Source organism: Lissotriton helveticus, chromosome 1_2 (assembly GCF_964261635.1).
Source record: "Lissotriton helveticus chromosome 1_2, aLisHel1.1, whole genome shotgun sequence".
NCBI lineage: Eukaryota > Metazoa > Chordata > Amphibia > Caudata > Salamandridae > Lissotriton > Lissotriton helveticus.
The window spans coordinates 378,093,381-378,113,996 of record NC_136058.1 but is presented as its reverse complement, the minus strand read 5'-3'; the positions used below and the strand labels follow the sequence as shown (position 1 = coordinate 378,113,996).

The following is a 20,616-nucleotide window of genomic DNA, read 5'->3' as shown; positions in this document are numbered from 1 at the left end:
CCTCCCTAGCCCCTCACTCAGATAGATACATTTACCTTCAGAGCTCAGCTTTGGAGAAAGAGATTGGGGAGAGAGCAAATTGGGGAAGGCCCATGGTGCACACTTTATTTTACATAAAAGCTGGGGCTTGTGGGAGGACAGGGACAAGAGGGTTCTCAGGGAAAGAAATCCCAGGAGTATTGATGGCTAGGCCCTGAAACACAACAATCCCGGATTGGCAAGGCACAATATGCCTGTGCAACAGGCCTGACCCTAGGCTTCCGGAGTTCTTGGTCACAAAAGGCTCCAGTGATCTAAGCCCGACCAGGGCTGTGCCCGACCAGGGCTGTAGGTCGCGTTGGGAGCGCGTTAGGGACGCGTAAAGGGATGCAGGGCGCAGAACTCTGCCCGTTTCACCCCAGCATTTAGGGGAGGACACAGAATCTGGGAAAGCCAGTGGGAAGGATTTTCCAGGAGGAGAGTTCAGTGAGATAATCTGAAACACAATAGTGCTGGTGATCTGGCGGGTGCATTCTGTGAACCACTTTTGTCGGGAGCAGCCTGCCATCATGCCCTGATAAACACAACTCTAGTCCCAAGCCAGTGACCTCAGCAAATGCAAAGACATTCATAGTTATAGTCTCCTGCACCTGATTCTTGCCATCTTCATGTGAAACGTTGGCGTTATCATGTCTGCTGCGCACACTTTGTTCATATGTGTACAATTTAAGTGTGTGCACCTGATCACTGTCTTGGGCAGAGCTCTGCCTGTGAACAACCCATGTGAAGCATTGGTGGTTCAGTGGTAGAATTCTCGCCTGCCACGCGGGAGGCCCGGGTTTGATTCCCAGCCAATGCAAGACTGCTTTCTTTTGACTTTGTTTTCGAAAGGAAATATATGACCTCAGTGGGGAATAAAATGGTAAGCAGTGACCCCGACGTGATTTGAACACGCAACCTTCTGATCTGGAGTCAGACGCGCTACCGTTGCGCCACGAGGTCCTTACACTTACAGCTTTCGGAGCCAGATCAACAAATGCTGTGGGCCTTTTGACTTATTTTCCCCTCCTCATATGCCTACAGTTGTATTACAGAGCTTGACCTTTTGTTTTCTATCCTAATTATGAAATTGACTGCAGGTGCCGAGAGAACGCAGAGAATTGAAATATTCAGGGAAAGGGTGTCCAGCAGGAGAGAGCAAAGGTATGTGTGTGTTTTCCATTCAAGTGTTTCATTCAGGCAAAATAATATTTCCCTGGGTGGGCTTGAACCACCAACCTTTCGGTTAACCGTCGAACGCGCTAACCGATTGCGCCACAGAGACGAGTGACTACAGCATCTTTCCTTAGACTCAATATATATCTTGATATGTATGTGCCTGCCTGGAGCTTGTCTTATATAAGCCATCATCATGTGAAACTTTGGCGTTGTCATGTCTGCTGCGCACACTTTGTTCATCTGTGTACAATTTAAGTGTGTGCACCTGATCACTGTCTTGGACAGAGCTATGCCTGTGAACTCCCCATGTGAAGCATTGGTGGTTCAGTGGTAGAATTCTCGCCTGCCACGCGGGAGGCCCGGGTTCGATTCCCGGCCAATGCAAGGCTGCGTTCCTTTGACTTTGTTTTCGAAAGGAAATATATGAACTCAGTGGGGAATAAAATGGTAAGCAGTGACCCCGACGTGATTTGACCACGCAACCTTCTGATCTGGAGTCAGACGCGCTACCGTTGCGCCACAAGGTCCTTACACTTACAGCCTTCAAGCCAGATCAACAAATGCTGATGGCCTTTTGACTTATTTTCCCCTCCTCATATGCCTACAGTTGTATTACAGGGCTAGGCCTTTTGTTTTCTATCCTAATTATGAAATTGACTGCAGGTGCAGAGAGAACGCAGAGGATTGAAATGTTCAGATAAAGGGTCTTAAGCAGGAGAGAGCAGAGGTACGTATCTGTGTTTCATTAAAGTGTTTCATGCCGGCAAAAAGGATACTTCCCTGGGTGGGCTTGAACCACCAACCTTTCTGTTAACAACCGAACGCGCTAACCATTTGCACCACAGAGGTTAATAACTATAGCACAGTTCCTGAGACTCAATATATATCTTGATAATTGTGTGCCTGCCTGGAGCTTGTGTTATATAATGCGTCTTTATGCCATACAGCATTTCTCATTTGCTTAGTGTCTTGTTATTGTTGGACGTAATGATGAATAGACTACTGTCTAATGGTCTTAGAGCCAGTATTACTACCGGTCCCAGTGTATGAGACACATACATGACTTTTCTGTTGCCTGCTTAGCATAGCTCCCTGCTCCTCTGTAGGTGTGCTACCAGCCAGTAAGGCGTGTGCCTTGCCCATCAGATGTGTTATGTTAGACTTGACTTCTCTGTGAGCAAAGTCTCCCTCCCATAGCAGGTGCTTTCTCTGAACTCTTGACTTGTAAGACTGCTGGGAAAGGCCCTCCCTAGCCCCTCACTCAGATAGATACATTTACCTTCAGAGCTCAGCTTTGGAGAAAGAGATTGGGGAGAGAGCAAATAGGGGAAGGCCCATGGTGCACACTTTATTTTACATAAAAGCTGGGGCTTGTGGGAGGACAGGGACAAGAGGGTTCTCAGGGAAAGAAATCCCAGGAGTATTGATGGCTAGGCCCTGAAACACAACAATCCCGGATTGGCAAGGCACAATATGCCTGTGCAACAGGCCTGACCCTAGGCTTCCGGAGTTCTTGGTCACAAAAGGCTCCAGTGATCTAAGCCCGACCAGGGCTGTGCCCGACCAGGGCTGTAGGCCGCGTTGGGAGCGCGTTAGGGACGCGTAAAGGGACGCAGGGCGCAGAACTCTGCCCGTTTCACCCCAGCATTTAGGGGAGGACACAGAATCTGGGAAAGCCAGTGGGAAGGATTTTCCAGGAGGAGAGTTCAGTGAGATAATCTGAAACACAATAGTGCTGGTGATCTGGCGGGTGCATTCTGTGAACCACTTTTGTCGGGAGCAGCCTGCCATCATGCCCTGATAAACACAACTCTAGTCCCAAGCCAGTGACCTCAGCAAATGCAAAGACATTCATAGTTATAGTCTCCTGCATCTGATTCTTGCCATCTTCATGTGAAACGTTGGCGTTATCATGTCTGCTGCGCACACTTTGTTCATATGTGTACAATTTAAGTGTGTGCACCTGATCACTGTCTTGGGCAGAGCTCTGCCTGTGAACAACCCATGTGAAGCATTGGTGGTTCAGTGGTAGAATTCTCGCCTGCCACGCGGGAGGCCCGGGTTCGATTCCCAGCCAATGCAAGACTGCTTTCTTTTGACTTTGTTTTCGAAAGGAAATATATGACCTCAGTGGGGAATAAAATGGTAAGCAGTGACCCCAACGTGATTTGAACACGCAACCTTCTGATCTGGAGTCAGACGCGCTACCGTTGCGCCACGAGGTCCTTACACTTACAGCTTTCGGAGCCAGATCAACAAATGCTGTGGGCCTTTTGACTTATTTTCCCCTCCTCATATGCCTACAGTTGTATTGCAGAGCTTGACCTTTTGTTTTCTATCCTAATTATGAAATTGACTGCAGGTGCCGAGAGAACGCAGAGAATTGAAATATTCAGGGAAAGGGTGTCCAGCAGGAGAGAGCAAAGGTATGTATCTGTTTTCCATTCAAGTGTTTCATTCAGGCAAAATAATACGTCCCTGGCTGGGCTTGAACCACCAACCTTTCGGTTAACAGCCGAACGCGCTAACCGATTGCGCCACAGAGACGAGTGACTACAGCATCTTTCCTTAGACTCAATATATATCTTGATATGTATGTGCCTGCCTGGAGCTTGTCTTATATAAGCCATCATCATGTGAAACTTTGGCGTTGTCATGTCTACTGCGCACACTTTGTTCATATGTGTACAATTTAAGTGTGTGCACCTGATCACTGTCTTGGACAGAGCTATGCCTGTGAACTCCCCATGTGAAGCATTGGTGGTTCAGTGGTAGAATTCTCGCCTGCCACGCGGGAGGCCCGGGTTCGATTCCCGGCCAATGCAAGGCTGCGTTCCTTTGACTTTGTTTTCGAAAGGAAATATATGAACTCAGTGGGGAATAAAATGGTAAGCAGTGACCCCGACGTGATTTGACCACGCAACCTTCTGATCTGGAGTCAGACGCGCTACCGTTGCGCCACAAGGTCCTTACACTTACAGCCTTCAAGCCAGATTAACAAATGCTGATGGCCTTTTGACTTATTTTCCCCTCCTCATATGCCTACAGTTGTATTACAGGGCTAGGCCTTTTGTTTTCTATCCTAATTATGAAATTGACTGCAGGTGCAGAGAGAACGCAGAGGATTGAAATGTTCAGATAAAGGGTCTTAAGCAGGAGAGAGCAGAGGTACGTATCTGTGTTTCATTAAAGTGTTTCATGCCGGCAAAAAGGATACTTCCTTGGGTGGGCTTGAACCACCAACCTTTCTGTTAACAACCGAACGCGCTAACCATTTGCACCACAGAGGTTAATAACTGTAGCACAGTTCCTGAGACTCAATATATATCTTGATAATTGTGTGCCTGCCTGGAGCTTGTGTTATATAATGCGTCTTTATGCCATACAGCATTTCTCATTTGCTTAGTGTCTTGTTATTGTTGGACGTAATGATGAATAGACTACTGTCTAATGGTCTTAGAGCCAGTATTACTACCGGTCCCAGTGTATGAGACACATACATGACTTTTCTGTTGCCTGCTTAGCATAGCTCCCTGCTCCTCTGTAGGTGTGCTACCAGCCAGTAAGGCGTGTGCCTTGCCCATCAGATGTGTTATGTTAGACTTGACTTCTCTGTGAGCAAAGTCTCCCTCCCATAGCAGGTGCTTTCTCTGAACTCTTGACTTGTAAGACTGCTGGGAAAGGCCCTCCCTAGCCCCTCACTCAGATAGATACATTTACCTACAGAGCTCAGCTTTGGAGAAAGAGATTGGGGAGAGAGCAAATAGGGGAAGGCCCATGGTGCACACTTTATTTTACATAAAAGCTGGGGCTTGTGGGAGGACAGGGACAAGAGGGTTCTCAGGGAAAGAAATCCCAGGAGTATTGATGGCTAGGCCCTGAAACACAACAATCCCGGATTGGCAAGGCACAATATGCATGTGCAACAGGCCTGACCCTAGGCTTCCGGAGTTCTTGGTCACAAAAGGCTCCAGTGATCTAAGCCCGACCAGGGCTGTGCCCGACCAGGGCTGTAGGCCACGTTGGGAGCGCGTTAGGGACGCGTAAAGGGACGCAGGGCGCAGAACTCTGCCCGTTTCACCCCAGCATTTAGGGGAGGACACAGAATCTGGGAAAGCCAGTGGGAAGGATTTTCCAGGAGGAGAGTTCAGTGAGATAATCTGAAACACAATAGTGCTGGTGATCTGGCGGGTGCATTCTGTGAACCACTTTTGTCGGGAGCAGCCTGCCATCATGCCCTGATAAACACAACTCTAGTCCCAAGCCAGTGACCTCAGCAAATGCAAAGACATTCATAGTTATAGTCTCCTGCATCTGATTCTTGCCATCTTCATGTGAAACGTTGGCGTTATCATGTCTGCTGCGCACACTTTGTTCATATGTGTACAATTTAAGTGTGTGCACCTGATCACTGTCTTGGGCAGAGCTCTGCCTGTGAACAACCCATGTGAAGCATTGGTGGTTCAGTGGTAGAATTCTCGCCTGCCACGCGGGAGGCCCGGGTTCGATTCCCAGCCAATGCAAGACTGCTTTCTTTTGACTTTGTTTTCGAAAGGAAATATATGACCTCAGTGGGGAATAAAATGGTAAGCAGTGACCCCAACGTGATTTGAACACGCAACCTTCTGATCTGGAGTCAGACGCGCTACCGTTGCGCCACGAGGTCCTTACACTTACAGCTTTCGGAGCCAGATCAACAAATGCTGTGGGCCTTTTGACTTATTTTCCCCTCCTCATATGCCTACAGTTGTATTGCAGAGCTTGACCTTTTGTTTTCTATCCTAATTATGAAATTGACTGCAGGTGCCGAGAGAACGCAGAGAATTGAAATATTCAGGGAAAGGGTGTCCAGCAGGAGAGAGCAAAGGTATGTATCTGTTTTCCATTCAAGTGTTTCATTCAGGCAAAATAATACGTCCCTGGGTGGGCTTGAACCACCAACCTTTCGGTTAACAGCCGAACGCGCTAACCGATTGCGCCACAGAGACGAGTGACTACAGCATCTTTCCTTAGACTCAATATATATCTTGATATGTATGTGCCTGCCTGGAGCTTGTCTTATATAAGCCATCATCATGTGAAACTTTGGCGTTGTCATGTCTACTGCGCACACTTTGTTCATATGTGTACAATTTAAGTGTGTGCACCTGATCACTGTCTTGGACAGAGCTATGCCTGTGAACTCCCCATGTGAAGCATTGGTGGTTCAGTGGTAGAATTCTCGCCTGCCACGCGGGAGGCCCGGGTTCGATTCCCGGCCAATGCAAGGCTGCGTTCCTTTGACTTTGTTTTCGAAAGGAAATATATGAACTCAGTGGGGAATAAAATGGTAAGCAGTGACCCCGACGTGATTTGACCACGCAACCTTCTGATCTGGAGTCAGACGCGCTACCGTTGCGCCACAAGGTCCTTACACTTACAGCCTTCAAGCCAGATTAACAAATGCTGATGGCCTTTTGACTTATTTTCCCCTCCTCATATGCCTACAGTTGTATTACAGGGCTAGGCCTTTTGTTTTCTATCCTAATTATGAAATTGACTGCAGGTGCAGAGAGAACGCAGAGGATTGAAATGTTCAGATAAAGGGTCTTAAGCAGGAGAGAGCAGAGGTACGTATCTGTGTTTCATTAAAGTGTTTCATGCCGGCAAAAAGGATACTTCCTTGGGTGGGCTTGAACCACCAACCTTTCTGTTCACAACCGAACGCGCTAACCATTTGCACCACAGAGGTTAATAACTGTAGCACAGTTCCTGAGACTCAATATATATCTTGATAATTGTGTGCCTGCCTGGAGCTTGTGTTATATAATGCGTCTTTATGCCATACAGCATTTCTCATTTGCTTAGTGTCTTGTTATTGTTGGACGTAATGATGAATAGACTACTGTCTAATGGTCTTAGAGCCAGTATTACTACCGGTCCCAGTGTATGAGACACATACATGACTTTTCTGTTGCCTGCTTAGCATAGCTCCCTGCTCCTCTGTAGGTGTGCTACCAGCCAGTAAGGCGTGTGCCTTGCCCATCAGATGTGTTATGTTAGACTTGACTTCTCTGTGAGCAAAGTCTCCCTCCCATAGCAGGTGCTTTCTCTGAACTCTTGACTTGTAAGACTGCTGGGAAAGGCCCTCCCTAGCCCCTCACTCAGATAGATACATTTACCTACAGAGCTCAGCTTTGGAGAAAGAGATTGGGGAGAGAGCAAATAGGGGAAGGCCCATGGTGCACACTTTATTTTACATAAAAGCTGGGGCTTGTGGGAGGACAGGGACAAGAGGGTTCTCAGGGAAAGAAATCCCAGGAGTATTGATGGCTAGGCCCTGAAACACAACAATCCCGGATTGGCAAGGCACAATATGCATGTGCAACAGGCCTGACCCTAGGCTTCCGGAGTTCTTGGTCACAAAAGGCTCCAGTGATCTAAGCCCGACCAGGGCTGTGCCCGACCAGGGCTGTAGGCCGCGTTGGGAGCGCGTTAGGGACGCGTAAAGGGACGCAGGGCGCAGAACTCTGCCCGTTTCACCCCAGCATTTAGGGGAGGACACAGAATCTGGGAAAGCCAGTGGGAAGGATTTTCCAGGAGGAGAGTTCAGTGAGATAATCTGAAACACAATAGTGCTGGTGATCTGGCGGGTGCATTCTGTGAACCACTTTTGTCGGGAGCAGCCTGCCATCATGCCCTGATAAACACAACTCTAGTCCCAAGCCAGTGACCTCAGCAAATGCAAAGACATTCATAGTTATAGTCTCCTGCATCTGATTCTTGCCATCTTCATGTGAAACGTTGGCGTTATCATGTCTGCTGCGCACACTTTGTTCATATGTGTACAATTTAAGTGTGTGCACCTGATCACTGTCTTGGGCAGAGCTCTGCCTGTGAACAACCCATGTGAAGCATTGGTGGTTCAGTGGTAGAATTCTCGCCTGCCACGCGGGAGGCCTGGGTTCGATTCCCGGCCAATGCAAGACTGCTTTCTTTTGACTTTGTTTTCGAAAGGAAATATATGACCTCAGTGGGGAATAAAATGGTAAGCAGTGACCCCGACGTGATTTGAACACGCAACCTTCTGATCTGGAGTCAGACGCGCTACCGTTGCGCCACGAGGTCCTTACACTTACAGCTTTCGGAGCCAGATCAACAAATGCTGTGGGCCTTTTGACTTATTTTCCCCTCCTCATATGCCTACAGTTGTATTACAGAGCTTGACCTTTTGTTTTCTATCCTAATTATGAAATTGACTGCAGGTGCCGAGAGAACGCAGAGAATTGAAATATTCAGGGAAAGGGTGTCCAGCAGGAGAGAGCAAAGGTATGTATCTGTTTTCCATTCAAGTGTTTCATTCAGGCAAAATAATACTTCCCTGGGTGGGCTTGAACCACCAACCTTTCGGTTAACCGCCGAACGCGCTAACCGATTGCGCCACAGAGACGAGTGACTACAGCATCTTTCCTTAGACTCAATATATATCTTGATATGTATGTGCCTGCCTGGAGCTTGTCTTATATAAGCCATCATCATGTGAAACTTTGGCGTTGTCATGTCTGCTGCGCACACTTTGTTCATCTGTGTACAATTTAAGTGTGTGCACCTGATCACTGTCTTGGACAGAGCTATGCCTGTGAACTCCTCATGTGAAGCATTGGTGGTTCAGTGGTAGAATTCTCGCCTGCCACGCGGGAGGCCCGGGTTCGATTCCCGGCCAATGCAAGGCTGCGTTCCTTTGACTTTGTTTTCTAAAGGAAATATATGAACTCAGTGGGGAATAAAATGGTAAGCAGTGACCCCGACGTGATTTGACCACGCAACCTTCTGATCTGGAGTCAGACGCGCTACCGTTGCGCCACAAGGTCCTTACACTTACAGCCTTCAAGCCAGATCAACAAATGCTGATGGCCTTTTGACTTATTTTCCCCTCCTCATATGCCTACAGTTGTATTACAGGGCTAGGCCTTTTGTTTTCTATCCTAATTATGAAATTGACTGCAGGTGCAGAGAGAACGCAGAGGATTGAAATGTTCAGATAAAGGGTCTTAAGCAGGAGAGAGCAGAGGTACGTATCTGTGTTTCATTAAAGTGTTTCATGCCGGCAAAAAGGATACTTCTCTGGGTGGGCTTGAACCACCAACCTTTCTGTTAACAACCGAACGCGCTAACCATTTGCACCACAGAGGTTAATAACTGTAGCACAGTTCCTGAGACTCAATATATATCTTGATAATTGTGTGCCTGCCTGGAGCTTGTGTTATATAATGCGTCTTTATGCCATACAGCATTTCTCATTTGCTTAGTGTCTTGTTATTGTTGGACGTAATGATGAATAGACTACTGTCTAATGGTCTTAGAGCCAGTATTACTACCGGTCCCAGTGTATGAGACACATACATGACTTTTCTGTTGCCTGCTTAGCATAGCTCCCTGCTCCTCTGTAGGTGTGCTACCAGCCAGTAAGGCGTGTGCCTTGCCCATCAGATGTGTTATGTTAGACTTGACTTCTCTGTGAGCAAAGTGTCCCTCCCATAGCAGGTGCTTTCTCTGAACTCTTGACTTGTAAGACTGCTGGGAAAGGCCCTCCCTAGCCCCTCACTCAGATAGATACATTTACCCTCAGAGCTCAGCTTTGGAGAAAGAGATTGGGGAGAGAGCAAATAGGGGAAGGCCCATGGTGCACACTTTATTTTACATAAAAGCTGGGGCTTGTGGGAGGACAGGGACAAGAGGGTTCTCAGGGAAAGAAATCCCAGGAGTATTGATGGCTAGGCCCTGAAACACAACAATCCCGGATTGGCAAGGCACAATATGCCTGTGCAACAGGCCTGACCCTAGGCTTCCGGAGTTCTTGGTCACAAAAGGCTCCAGTGATCTAAGCCCGACCAGGGCTGTGCCCGACCAGGGCTGTAGGCCGCGTTGGGAGCGCGTTAGGGACGCGTAAAGGGACGCAGGGCGCAGAACTCTGCCCATTTCACCCCAGCATTTAGGGGAGGACACAGAATCTGGGAAAGCCAGTGGGAAGGATTTTCCAGGAGGAGAGTTCAGTGAGATAATCTGAAACACAATAGTGCTGGTGATCTGGCGGGTGCATTCTGTGAACCACTTTTGTCGGGAGCAGCCTGCCATCATGCCCTGATAAACACAACTCTAGTCCCAAGCCAGTGACCTCAGCAAATGCAAAGACATTCATAGTTATAGTCTCCTGCATCTGATTCTTGCCATCTTCATGTGAAACGTTGGCGTTATCATGTCTGCTGCGCACACTTTGTTCATATGTGTACAATTTAAGTGTGTGCACCTGATCACTGTCTTGGGCAGAGCTCTGCCTGTGAACAACCCATGTGAAGCATTGGTGGTTCAGTGGTAGAATTCTCGCCTGCCACGCGGGAGGCCCGGGTTCGATTCCCAGCCAATGCAAGACTGCTTTCTTTTGACTTTGTTTTCGAAAGGAAATATATGACCTCAGTGGGGAATAAAATGGTAAGCAGTGACCCCGACGTGATTTGAACACGCAACCTTCTGATCTAGAGTCAGACGCGCTACCGTTGCGCCACGAGGTCCTTACACTTACAGCTTTCGGAGCCAGATCAACAAATGCTGTGGGCCTTTTGACTTATTTTCCCCTCCTCATATGCCTACAGTTGTATTACAGAGCTTGACCTTTTGTTTTCTATCCTAATTATGAAATTGACTGCAGGTGCCGAGAGAACGCAGAGAATTGAAATATTCAGGGAAAGGGTGTCCATCAGGAGAGAGCAAAGGTATGTATCTGTTTTCCATTCAAGTGTTTCATTCAGGCAAAATAATACTTCCCTGGGTGGGCTTGAACCACCAACCTTTCGGTTAACAGCCGAACGCGCTAACCGATTGCGCCACAGAGACGAGTGACTACAGCATCTTTCCTTAGACTCAATATATATCTTGATATGTATGTGCCTGCCTGGAGCTTGTCTTATATAAGCCATCATCATGTGAAACTTTGGCGTTGTCATGTCTGCTGCGCACACTTTGTTCATATGTGTACAATTTAAGTGTGTGCACCTGATCACTGTCTTGGACAGAGCTATGCCTGTGAACTCCCCATGTGAAGCATTGGTGGTTCAGTGGTAGAATTCTCGCCTGCCACGCGGGAGGCCCGGGTTCGATTCCCGGCCAATGCAAGGCTGCGTTCCTTTGACTTTGTTTTCGAAAGGAAATATATGAACTCAGTGGGGAATAAAATGGTAAGCAGTGACCCCGACGTGATTTGACCACGCAACCTTCTGATCTGGAGTCAGACGCGCTACCGTTGCGCCACAAGGTCCTTACACTTACAGCCTTCAAGCCAGATCAACAAATGCTGATGGCCTTTTGACTTATTTTCCCCTCCTCATATGCCTACAGTTGTATTACAGGGCTAGGCCTTTTGTTTTCTATCCTAATTATGAAATTGACTGCAGGTGCAGAGAGAACGCAGAGGATTGAAATGTTCAGATAAAGGGTCTTAAGCAGGAGAGAGCAGAGGTACGTATCTGTGTTTCATTAAAGTGTTTCATGCCGGCAAAAAGGATACTTCCCTGGGTGGGCTTGAACCACCAACCTTTCTGTTAACAACCGAACGCGCTAACCATTTGCACCACAGAGGTTAATAACTGTAGCACAGTTCCTGAGACTCAATATATATCTTGATAATTGTGTGCCTGCCTGGAGCTTGTGTTATATAATGCGTCTTTATGCCATACAGCATTTCTCATTTGCTTAGTGTCTTGTTATTGTTGGACGTAATGATGAATAGACTACTGTCTAATGGTCTTAGAGCCAGTATTACTACCGGTCCCAGTGTATGAGACACATACATGACTTTTCTGTTGCCTGCTTAGCATAGCTCCCTGCTCCTCTGTAGGTGTGCTACCAGCCAGTAAGGCGTGTGCCTTGCCCATCAGATGTGTTATGTTAGACTTGACTTCTCTGTGAGCAAAGTCTCCCTCCCATAGCAGGTGCTTTCTCTGAACTCTTGACTTGTAAGACTGCTGGGAAAGGCCCTCCCTAGCCCCTCACTCAGATAGATACATTTACCTACAGAGCTCAGCTTTGGAGAAAGAGATTGGGGAGAGAGCAAATAGGGGAAGGCCCATGGTGCACACTTTATTTTACATAAAAGCTGGGGCTTGTGGGAGGACAGGGACAAGAGGGTTCTCAGGGAAAGAAATCCCAGGAGTATTGATGGCTAGGCCCTGAAACACAACAATCCCGGATTGGCAAGGCACAATATGCATGTGCAACAGGCCTGACCCTAGGCTTCCGGAGTTCTTGGTCACAAAAGGCTCCAGTGATCTAAGCCCGACTAGGGCTGTGCCCGACCAGGGCTGTAGGCCGCGTTGGGAGCGCGTTAGGGACGCGTAAAGGGATGCAGGGCGCAGAACTCTGCCCGTTTCACCCCAGCATTTAGGGGAGGACACAGAATCTGGGAAAGCCAGTGGGAAGGATTTTCCAGGAGGAGAGTTCAGTGAGATAATCTGAAACACAATAGTGCTGGTGATCTGGCGGGTGCATTCTGTGAACCACTTTTGTCGGGAGCAGCCTGCCATCATGCCCTGATAAACACAACTCTAGTCCCAAGCCAGTGACCTCAGCAAATGCAAAGACATTCATAGTTATAGTCTCCTGCATCTGATTCTTGCCATCTTCATGTGAAACGTTGGCGTTATCATGTCTGCTGCGCACACTTTGTTCATATGTGTACAATTTAAGTGTGTGCACCTGATCACTGTCTTGGGCAGAGCTCTGCCTGTGAACAACCCATGTGAAGCATTGGTGGTTCAGTGGTAGAATTCTCGCCTGCCACGCGGGAGGCCTGGGTTTGATTCCCGGCCAATGCAAGACTGCTTTCTTTTGACTTTGTTTTCGAAAGGAAATATATGACCTCAGTGGGGAATAAAATGGTAAGCAGTGACCCCGACGTGATTTGAACACGCAACCTTCTGATCTGGAGTCAGATGCGCTACCGTTGCGCCACGAGGTCCTTACACTTACAGCTTTCGGAGCCAGATCAACAAATGCTGTGGGCCTTTTGACTTATTTTCCCCTCCTCATATGCCTACAGTTGTATTACAGAGCTTGACCTTTTGTTTTCTATCCTAATTATGAAATTGACTGCAGGTGCCGAGAGAACGCAGAGAATTGAAATATTCAGGGAAAGGGTGTCCAGCAGGAGAGAGCAAAGGTATGTATCTGTTTTCCATTCAAGTGTTTCATTCAGGCAAAATAATATTTCCCTGGGTGGGCTTGAACCACCAACCTTTCGGTTAACCGTCGAACGCGCTAACCGATTGCGCCACAGAGACGAGTGACTACAGCATCTTTCCTTAGACTCAATATATATCTTGATATGTATGTGCCTGCCTGGAGCTTGTCTTATATAAGCCATCATCATGTGAAACTTTGGCGTTGTCATGTCTGCTGCGCACACTTTGTTCATCTGTGTACAATTTAAGTGTGTGCACCTGATCACTGTCTTGGACAGAGCTATGCCTGTGAACTCCCCATGTGAAGCATTGGTGGTTCAGTGGTAGAATTCTCGCCTGCCACGCGGGAGGCCCGGGTTCGATTCCCGGCCAATGCAAGGCTGCGTTCCTTTGACTTTGTTTTCTAAAGGAAATATATGAACTCAGTGGGGAATAAAATGGTAAGCAGTGACCCCGACGTGATTTGACCACGCAACCTTCTGATCTGGAGTCAGACGCGCTACCGTTGCGCCACAAGGTCCTTACACTTACAGCCTTCAAGCCAGATCAACAAATGCTGATGGCCTTTTGACTTATTTTCCCCTCCTCATATGCCTACAGTTGTATTACAGCGCTAGGCCTTTTGTTTTCTATCCTAATTATGAAATTGACTGCAGGTGCAGAGAGAACGCAGAGGATTGAAATGTTCAGATAAAGGGTCTTAAGCAGGGGAGAGCAGAGGTACGTATCTGTGTTTCATTAAAGTGTTTCATGCCGGCAAAAAGGATACTTCCCTGGGTGGGCTTGAACCACCAACCTTTCTGTTAACAACCGAACGCGCTAACCATTTGCACCACAGAGGTTAATAACTGTAGCACAGTTCCTGAGACTCAATATATATCTTGATAATTGTGTGCCTGCCTGGAGCTTGTGTTATATAATGCGTCTTTATGCCATACAGCATTTCTCATTTGCTTAGTGTCTTGTTATTGTTGGACGTAATGATGAATAGACTACTGTCTAATGGTCTTAGAGCCAGTATTACTACCGGTCCCAGTGTATGAGACACATACATGACTTTTCTGTTGCCTGCTTAGCATAGCTCCCTGCTCCTCTGTAGGTGTGCTACCAGCCAGTAAGGCGTGTGCCTTGCCCATCAGATGTGTTATGTTAGACTTGACTTCTCTGTGAGCAAAGTCTCCCTCCCATAGCAGGTGCTTTCTCTGAACTCTTGACTTGTAAGACTGCTGGGAAAGGCCCTCCCTAGCCCCTCACTCAGATAGATACATTTACCTTCAGAGCTCAGCTTTGGAGAAAGAGATTGGGGAGAGAGCAAATAGGGGAAGGCCCATGGTGCACACTTTATTTTACATAAAAGCTGGGGCTTGTGGGAGGACAGGGACAAGAGGGTTCTCAGGGAAAGAAATCCCAGGAGTATTGATGGCTAGGCCCTGAAACACAACAATCCCGGATTGGCAAGGCACAATATGCCTGTGCAACAGGCCTGACCCTAGGCTTCCGGAGTTCTTGGTCACAAAAGGCTCCAGTGATCTAAGCCCGACCAGGGCTGTGCACGACCAGGGCTGTAGGCCGCGTTGGGAGCGCGTTAGGGACGCGTAAAGGGACGCAGGGCGCAGAACTCTGCCCATTTCACCCCAGCATTTAGGGGAGGACACAGAATCTGGGAAAGCCAGTGGGAAGGATTTTCCAGGAGGAGAGTTCAGTGAGATAATCTGAAACACAATAGTGCTGATGATCTGGCGGGTGCATTCTGTGAACCACTTTTGTCGGGAGCAGCCTGCCATCATGCCCTGATAAACACAACTCTAGTCCCAAGCCAGTGACCTCAGCAAATGCAAAGACATTCATAGTTATAGTCTCCTGCATCTGATTCTTGCCATCTTCATGTGAAACGTTGGCGTTATCATGTCTGCTGCGCACACTTTGTTCATATGTGTACAATTTAAGTGTGTGCACCTGATCACTGTCTTGGGCAGAGCTCTGCCTGTGAACAACCCATGTGAAGCATTGGTGGTTCAGTGGTAGAATTCTTGCCTGCCACGCGGGAGGCCCGGGTTCGATTCCCAGCCAATGCAAGACTGCTTTCTTTTGACTTTGTTTTCGAAAGGAAATATATGACCTCAGTGGGGAATAAAATGGTAAGCAGTGACCCCGACGTGATTTGAACACGCAACCTTCTGATCTGGAGTCAGACGCGCTACCGTTGCGCCACGAGGTCCTTACACTTACAGCTTTCGGAGCCAGATCAACAAATGCTGTGGGCCTTTTGACTTATTTTCCCCTCCTCATATGCCTACAGTTGTATTACAGAGCTTGACCTTTTGTTTTCTATCCTAATTATGAAATTGACTGCAGGTGCCGAGAGAACGCAGAGAATTGAAATATTCAGGGAAAGGGTGTCCAGCAGGAGAGAGCAAAGGTATGTATCTGTTTTCCATTCAAGTGTTTCATTCAGGCAAAATAATACGTCCCTGGGTGGGCTTGAACCACCAACCTTTCGGTTAACAGCCGAACGCGCTAACCGATTGCGCCACAGAGACGAGTGACTACATCATCTTTCCTTAGACTCAATATATATCTTGATATGTATGTGCCTGCCTGGAGCTTGTCTTATATAAGCCATCATCATGTGAAACTTTGGCGTTGTCATGTCTGCTGCGCACACTTTGTTCATCTGTGTACAATTTAAGTGTGTGCACCTGATCACTGTCTTGGACAGAGCTATGCCTGTGAACTCCCCATGTGAAGCATTGGTGGTTCAGTGGTAGAATTCTCGCCTGCCACGCGGGAGGCCCGGGTTCGATTCCCGGCCAATGCAAGGCTGCGTTCCTTTGACTTTGTTTTCTAAAGGAAATATATGAACTCAGTGGGGAATAAAATGGTAAGCAGTGACCCCGACGTGATTTGACCACGCAACCTTCTGATCTGGAGTCAGACGCGCTACCGTTGCGCCACAAGGTCCTTACACTTACAGCCTTCAAGCCAGATCAACAAATGCTGATGGCCTTTTGACTTATTTTCCCCTCCTCATATGCCTACAGTTGTATTACAGGGCTAGGCCTTTTGTTTTCTATCCTAATTATGAAATTGACTGCAGGTGCAGAGAGAACGCAGAGGATTGAAATGTTCAGATAAAGGGTCTTAAGCAGGAGAGAGCAGAGGTACGTATCTGTGTTTCATTAAAGTGTTTCATGCCGGCAAAAAGGATACTTCCCTGGGTGGGCTTGAACCACCAACCTTTCTGTTAACAACCGAACGCGCTAACCATTTGCACCACAGAGGTTAATAACTGTAGCACAGTTCCTGAGACTCAATATATATCTTGATAATTGTGTGCCTGCCTGGAGCTTGTGTTATATAATGCGTCTTTATGCCATACAGCATTTCTCATTTGCTTAGTGTCTTGTTATTGTTGGACGTAATGATGAATAGACTACTGTCTAATGGTCTTAGAGCCAGTATTACTACCGGTCCCAGTGTATGAGACACATACATGACTTTTCTGTTGCCTGCTTAGCATAGCTCCCTGCTCCTCTGTAGGTGTGCTACCAGCCAGTAAGGCGTGTGCCTTGCCCATCAGATGTGTTATGTTAGACTTGACTTCTCTGTGAGCAAAGTCTCCCTCCCATAGCAGGTGCTTTCTCTGAACTCTTGACTTGTAAGACTGCTGGGAAAGGCCCTCCCTAGCCCCTCACTCAGATAGATACATTTACCTTCAGAGCTCAGCTTTGGAGAAAGAGATTGGGGAGAGAGCAAATAGGGGAAGGCCCATGGTGCACACTTTATTTTACATAAAAGCTGGGGCTTGTGGGAGGACAGGGACAAGAGGGTTCTCAGGGAAAGAAATCCCAGGAGTATTGATGGCTAGGCCCTGAAACACAACAATCCCGGATTGGCAAGGCACAATATGCCTGTGCAACAGGCCTGACCCTAGGCTTCCGGAGTTCTTGGTCACAAAAGGCTCCAGTGATCTAAGCCCGACCAGGGCTGTGCCCGACCAGGGCTGTAGGTCGCGTTGGGAGCGCGTTAGGGACGCGTAAAGGGATGCAGGGCGCAGAACTCTGCCCGTTTCACCCCAGCATTTAGGGGAGGACACAGAATCTGGGAAAGCCAGTGGGAAGGATTTTCCAGGAGGAGAGTTCAGTGAGATAATCTGAAACACAATAGTGCTGGTGATCTGGCGGGAGTTCAGTGAGATAATCTGAAACACAATAGTGCTGGTGATCTGGCGGGTGCATTCTGTGAACCACTTTTGTCGGGAGCAGCCTGCCATCATGCCCTGATAAACACAACTCTAGTCCCAAGCCAGTGACCTCAGCAAATGCAAAGACATTCATAGTTATAGTCTCCTGCATCTGATTCTTGCCATCTTCATGTGAAACGTTGGCGTTATCATGTCTGCTGCGCACACTTTGTTCATATGTGTACAATTTAAGTGTGTGCACCTGATCACTGTCTTGGGCAGAGCTCTGCCTGTGAACAACCCATGTGAAGCATTGGTGGTTCAGTGGTAGAATTCTCGCCTGCCACGCGGGAGGCCCGGGTTCGATTCCCAGCCAATGCAAGACTGCTTTCTTTTGACTTTGTTTTCGAAAGGAAATATATGACCTCAGTGGGGAATAAAATGGTAAGCAGTGACCCCGACGTGATTTGAACACGCAACCTTCTGATCTGGAGTCAGACGCGCTACCGTTGCGCCACGAGGTCCTTACACTTACAGCTTTCGGAGCCAGATCAACAAATGCTGTGGGCCTTTTGACTTATTTTCCCCTCCTCATATGCCTACAGTTGTATTACAGAGCTTGACCTTTTGTTTTCTATCCTAATTATGAAATTGACTGCAGGTGCCGAGAGAACGCAGAGAATTGAAATATTCAGGGAAAGGGTGTCCAGCAGGAGAGAGCAAAGGTATGTATCTGTTTTCCATTCAAGTGTTTCATTCAGGCAAAATAATACGTCCCTGGGTGGGCTTGAACCACCAACCTTTCGGTTAACAGCCGAACGCGCTAACCGATTGCGCCACAGAGACGAGTGACTACAGCATCTTTCCTTAGACTCAATATATATCTTGATATGTATGTGCCTGCCTGGAGCTTGTCTTATATAAGCCATCATCATGTGAAACTTTGGCGTTGTCATGTCTGCTGCGCACACTTTGTTCATATGTGTACAATTTAAGTGTGTGCACCTGATCACTGTCTTGGACAGAGCTATGCCTGTGAACTCCCCATGTGAAGCATTGGTGGTTCAGTGGTAGAATTCTCGCCTGCCACGCGGGAGGCCCGGGTTCGATTCCCGGCCAATGCAAGGCTGCGTTCCTTTGACTTTGTTTTCGAAAGGAAATATATGAACTCAGTGGGGAATAAAATGGTAAGCAGTGACCCCGACGTGATTTGACCACGCAACCTTCTGATCTGGAGTCAGACGCGCTACCGTTGCGCCACAAGGTCCTTACACTTACAGCCTTCAAGCCAGATCAACAAATGCTGATGGCCTTTTGACTTATTTTCCCCTCCTCATATGCCTACAGTTGTATTACAGGGCTAGGCCTTTTGTTTTCTATCCTAATTATGAAATTGACTGCAGGTGCAGAGAGAACGCAGAGGATTGAAATGTTCAGATAAAGGGTCTTAAGCAGGAGAGAGCAGAGGTACGTATCTGTGTTTCATTAAAGTGTTTCATGCCGGCAAAAAGGATACTTCCCTGGGTGGGCTTGAACCACCAACCTTTCTGTTAACAACCGAACGCGCTAACCATTTGCACCACAGAGGTTAATAACTGTAGCACAGTTCCTGAGACTCAATATATATCTTGATAATTGTGTGCCTGCCTGGAGCTTGTGTTATATAATGCGTCTTTATGCCATACAGCATTTCTCATTTGCTTAGTGTCTTGTTATTGTTGGACGTAATGATGAATAGACTACTGTCTAATGGTCTTAGAGCCAGTATTACTACCGGTCCCAGTGTATGAGACACATACATGACTTTTCTGTTGCCTGCTTAGCATATCTCCCTGCTCCTCTGTAGGTGTGCTACCAGCCAGTAAGGCGTGTGCCTTGCCCATCAGATGTGTTATGTTAGACTTGACTTCTCTGTGAGCAAAGTCTCCCTCCCATAGCAGGTGCTTTCTCTGAACTCTTGACTTGTAAGACTGCTGGGAAAGGCCCTCCCTAGCCCCTCACTCAGATAGATACATTTACCTTCAGAGCTCAGCTTTGGAGAAAGAGATTGGGGAGAGAGCAAATAGGGGAAGGCCCATGGTGCACACTTTATTTTACATAAAAGCTGGGGCTTGTGGGAGGACAGGGACAAGAGGGTTCTCAGGGAAAGAAATCCCAGGAGTATTGATGGCTAGGCCCTGAAACACAACAATCCCGGATTGGCAAGGCACAATATGCCTGTGCAACAGGCCTGACCCTAGGCTTCCGGAGTTCTTGGTCACAAAAGGCTCCAGTGATCTAAGCCCGACCAGGGCTGTAGGCCGCGTTGGGAGCGCGTTAGGGACGCGTAAAGGGACGCAGGGCGCAGAACTCTGCCCGTTTCACCCCAGCATTTAGGGGAGGACACAGAATCTGGGAAAGCCAGTGGGAAGGATTTTCCAGGAGGAGAGTTCAGTGAGATAATCTGAAACACAATAGTGCTGGTGATCTGGCGGGTGCATTCTGTGAACCACTTTTGTCGGGAGCAGCCTGCCATCATGCCCTGATAAACACAACTCTAGTCCCAAGCCAGTGACCTCAGCAAATGCAAAGACATTCATAGTTATAGTCTCCTGCATCTGATTCTTGCCATCTTCATGTGAAACGTTGGCGTTATCATATCTGCTGCGCACACTTTGTTCATATGTGTACAATTTAAGTGTGTGCACCTGATCACTGTCTTGGGCAGAGCTCTGCCTGTGAACAACCCATGTGAAGCATTGGTGGTTCAGTGGTAGAATTCTCGCCTGCCACGCGGGAGGCCCGGGTTAGATTCCTGGCCAATGCAAGACTGCTTTCTTTTGACTTTGTTTTCGAAAGGAAATATATGACCTCAGTGGGGAATAAAATGGTAAGCAGTGACCCCGACGTGATTTGAACACGCAACCTTCTGATCTGGAGTCAGACGCGCTACCGTTGCGCCACGAGGTCCTTACACTTACAGCTTTCGGAGCCAGATCAACAAATGCTGTGGGCCTTTTGACTTATTTTCCCCTCCTCATATGC

The 20,616-nt window shown here is 47.7% G+C and overlaps 25 non-coding genes across 25 annotated transcripts; 9 read left to right on the top strand and 16 right to left on the bottom strand.

Moving 5' to 3' along the window:
- Window positions 1-909: 909 nt before the first annotated feature.
- TRNAW-CCA (transfer RNA tryptophan (anticodon CCA)) lies at window positions 910-981 on the bottom strand. The gene has a single exon. It is a non-coding gene; the product is annotated as a tRNA-Trp (tRNA).
- A 248-nt stretch (window positions 982-1,229) lies between these two features.
- Window positions 1,230-1,303, bottom strand: TRNAN-GUU (transfer RNA asparagine (anticodon GUU)). Its single transcript has one exon. It is a non-coding gene; the product is annotated as a tRNA-Asn (tRNA).
- Window positions 1,304-1,510: 207 nt separating this feature from the next.
- TRNAG-GCC (transfer RNA glycine (anticodon GCC)) lies at window positions 1,511-1,581 on the top strand. Its single transcript has one exon. It is a non-coding gene; the product is annotated as a tRNA-Gly (tRNA).
- Window positions 1,582-3,350: 1,769 nt separating this feature from the next.
- On the bottom strand, window positions 3,351-3,422 carry TRNAW-CCA (transfer RNA tryptophan (anticodon CCA)). The gene has a single exon. It is a non-coding gene; the product is annotated as a tRNA-Trp (tRNA).
- A 248-nt stretch (window positions 3,423-3,670) lies between these two features.
- Window positions 3,671-3,744, bottom strand: TRNAN-GUU (transfer RNA asparagine (anticodon GUU)). Its single transcript has one exon. It is a non-coding gene; the product is annotated as a tRNA-Asn (tRNA).
- A 207-nt stretch (window positions 3,745-3,951) lies between these two features.
- On the top strand, window positions 3,952-4,022 carry TRNAG-GCC (transfer RNA glycine (anticodon GCC)). Its single transcript has one exon. It is a non-coding gene; the product is annotated as a tRNA-Gly (tRNA).
- Window positions 4,023-5,791: 1,769 nt separating this feature from the next.
- On the bottom strand, window positions 5,792-5,863 carry TRNAW-CCA (transfer RNA tryptophan (anticodon CCA)). The gene has a single exon. It is a non-coding gene; the product is annotated as a tRNA-Trp (tRNA).
- Window positions 5,864-6,111: 248 nt separating this feature from the next.
- Window positions 6,112-6,185, bottom strand: TRNAN-GUU (transfer RNA asparagine (anticodon GUU)). Its single transcript has one exon. It is a non-coding gene; the product is annotated as a tRNA-Asn (tRNA).
- Window positions 6,186-6,392: 207 nt separating this feature from the next.
- TRNAG-GCC (transfer RNA glycine (anticodon GCC)) lies at window positions 6,393-6,463 on the top strand. The gene has a single exon. It is a non-coding gene; the product is annotated as a tRNA-Gly (tRNA).
- Window positions 6,464-8,090: 1,627 nt separating this feature from the next.
- Window positions 8,091-8,161, top strand: TRNAG-GCC (transfer RNA glycine (anticodon GCC)). The gene has a single exon. It is a non-coding gene; the product is annotated as a tRNA-Gly (tRNA).
- Window positions 8,162-8,232: 71 nt separating this feature from the next.
- On the bottom strand, window positions 8,233-8,304 carry TRNAW-CCA (transfer RNA tryptophan (anticodon CCA)). Its single transcript has one exon. It is a non-coding gene; the product is annotated as a tRNA-Trp (tRNA).
- A 248-nt stretch (window positions 8,305-8,552) lies between these two features.
- On the bottom strand, window positions 8,553-8,626 carry TRNAN-GUU (transfer RNA asparagine (anticodon GUU)). The gene has a single exon. It is a non-coding gene; the product is annotated as a tRNA-Asn (tRNA).
- Window positions 8,627-8,833: 207 nt separating this feature from the next.
- TRNAG-GCC (transfer RNA glycine (anticodon GCC)) lies at window positions 8,834-8,904 on the top strand. Its single transcript has one exon. It is a non-coding gene; the product is annotated as a tRNA-Gly (tRNA).
- Window positions 8,905-10,993: 2,089 nt separating this feature from the next.
- TRNAN-GUU (transfer RNA asparagine (anticodon GUU)) lies at window positions 10,994-11,067 on the bottom strand. Its single transcript has one exon. It is a non-coding gene; the product is annotated as a tRNA-Asn (tRNA).
- A 207-nt stretch (window positions 11,068-11,274) lies between these two features.
- TRNAG-GCC (transfer RNA glycine (anticodon GCC)) lies at window positions 11,275-11,345 on the top strand. Its single transcript has one exon. It is a non-coding gene; the product is annotated as a tRNA-Gly (tRNA).
- Window positions 11,346-13,114: 1,769 nt separating this feature from the next.
- On the bottom strand, window positions 13,115-13,186 carry TRNAW-CCA (transfer RNA tryptophan (anticodon CCA)). The gene has a single exon. It is a non-coding gene; the product is annotated as a tRNA-Trp (tRNA).
- Window positions 13,187-13,434: 248 nt separating this feature from the next.
- Window positions 13,435-13,508, bottom strand: TRNAN-GUU (transfer RNA asparagine (anticodon GUU)). The gene has a single exon. It is a non-coding gene; the product is annotated as a tRNA-Asn (tRNA).
- Window positions 13,509-13,715: 207 nt separating this feature from the next.
- Window positions 13,716-13,786, top strand: TRNAG-GCC (transfer RNA glycine (anticodon GCC)). Its single transcript has one exon. It is a non-coding gene; the product is annotated as a tRNA-Gly (tRNA).
- Window positions 13,787-15,555: 1,769 nt separating this feature from the next.
- Window positions 15,556-15,627, bottom strand: TRNAW-CCA (transfer RNA tryptophan (anticodon CCA)). Its single transcript has one exon. It is a non-coding gene; the product is annotated as a tRNA-Trp (tRNA).
- Window positions 15,628-15,875: 248 nt separating this feature from the next.
- On the bottom strand, window positions 15,876-15,949 carry TRNAN-GUU (transfer RNA asparagine (anticodon GUU)). Its single transcript has one exon. It is a non-coding gene; the product is annotated as a tRNA-Asn (tRNA).
- A 207-nt stretch (window positions 15,950-16,156) lies between these two features.
- TRNAG-GCC (transfer RNA glycine (anticodon GCC)) lies at window positions 16,157-16,227 on the top strand. Its single transcript has one exon. It is a non-coding gene; the product is annotated as a tRNA-Gly (tRNA).
- A 1,817-nt stretch (window positions 16,228-18,044) lies between these two features.
- Window positions 18,045-18,116, bottom strand: TRNAW-CCA (transfer RNA tryptophan (anticodon CCA)). The gene has a single exon. It is a non-coding gene; the product is annotated as a tRNA-Trp (tRNA).
- Window positions 18,117-18,364: 248 nt separating this feature from the next.
- Window positions 18,365-18,438, bottom strand: TRNAN-GUU (transfer RNA asparagine (anticodon GUU)). The gene has a single exon. It is a non-coding gene; the product is annotated as a tRNA-Asn (tRNA).
- A 207-nt stretch (window positions 18,439-18,645) lies between these two features.
- TRNAG-GCC (transfer RNA glycine (anticodon GCC)) lies at window positions 18,646-18,716 on the top strand. The gene has a single exon. It is a non-coding gene; the product is annotated as a tRNA-Gly (tRNA).
- A 1,753-nt stretch (window positions 18,717-20,469) lies between these two features.
- On the bottom strand, window positions 20,470-20,541 carry TRNAW-CCA (transfer RNA tryptophan (anticodon CCA)). Its single transcript has one exon. It is a non-coding gene; the product is annotated as a tRNA-Trp (tRNA).
- Between the last annotated feature and the right edge of the window lie 75 nt (window positions 20,542-20,616).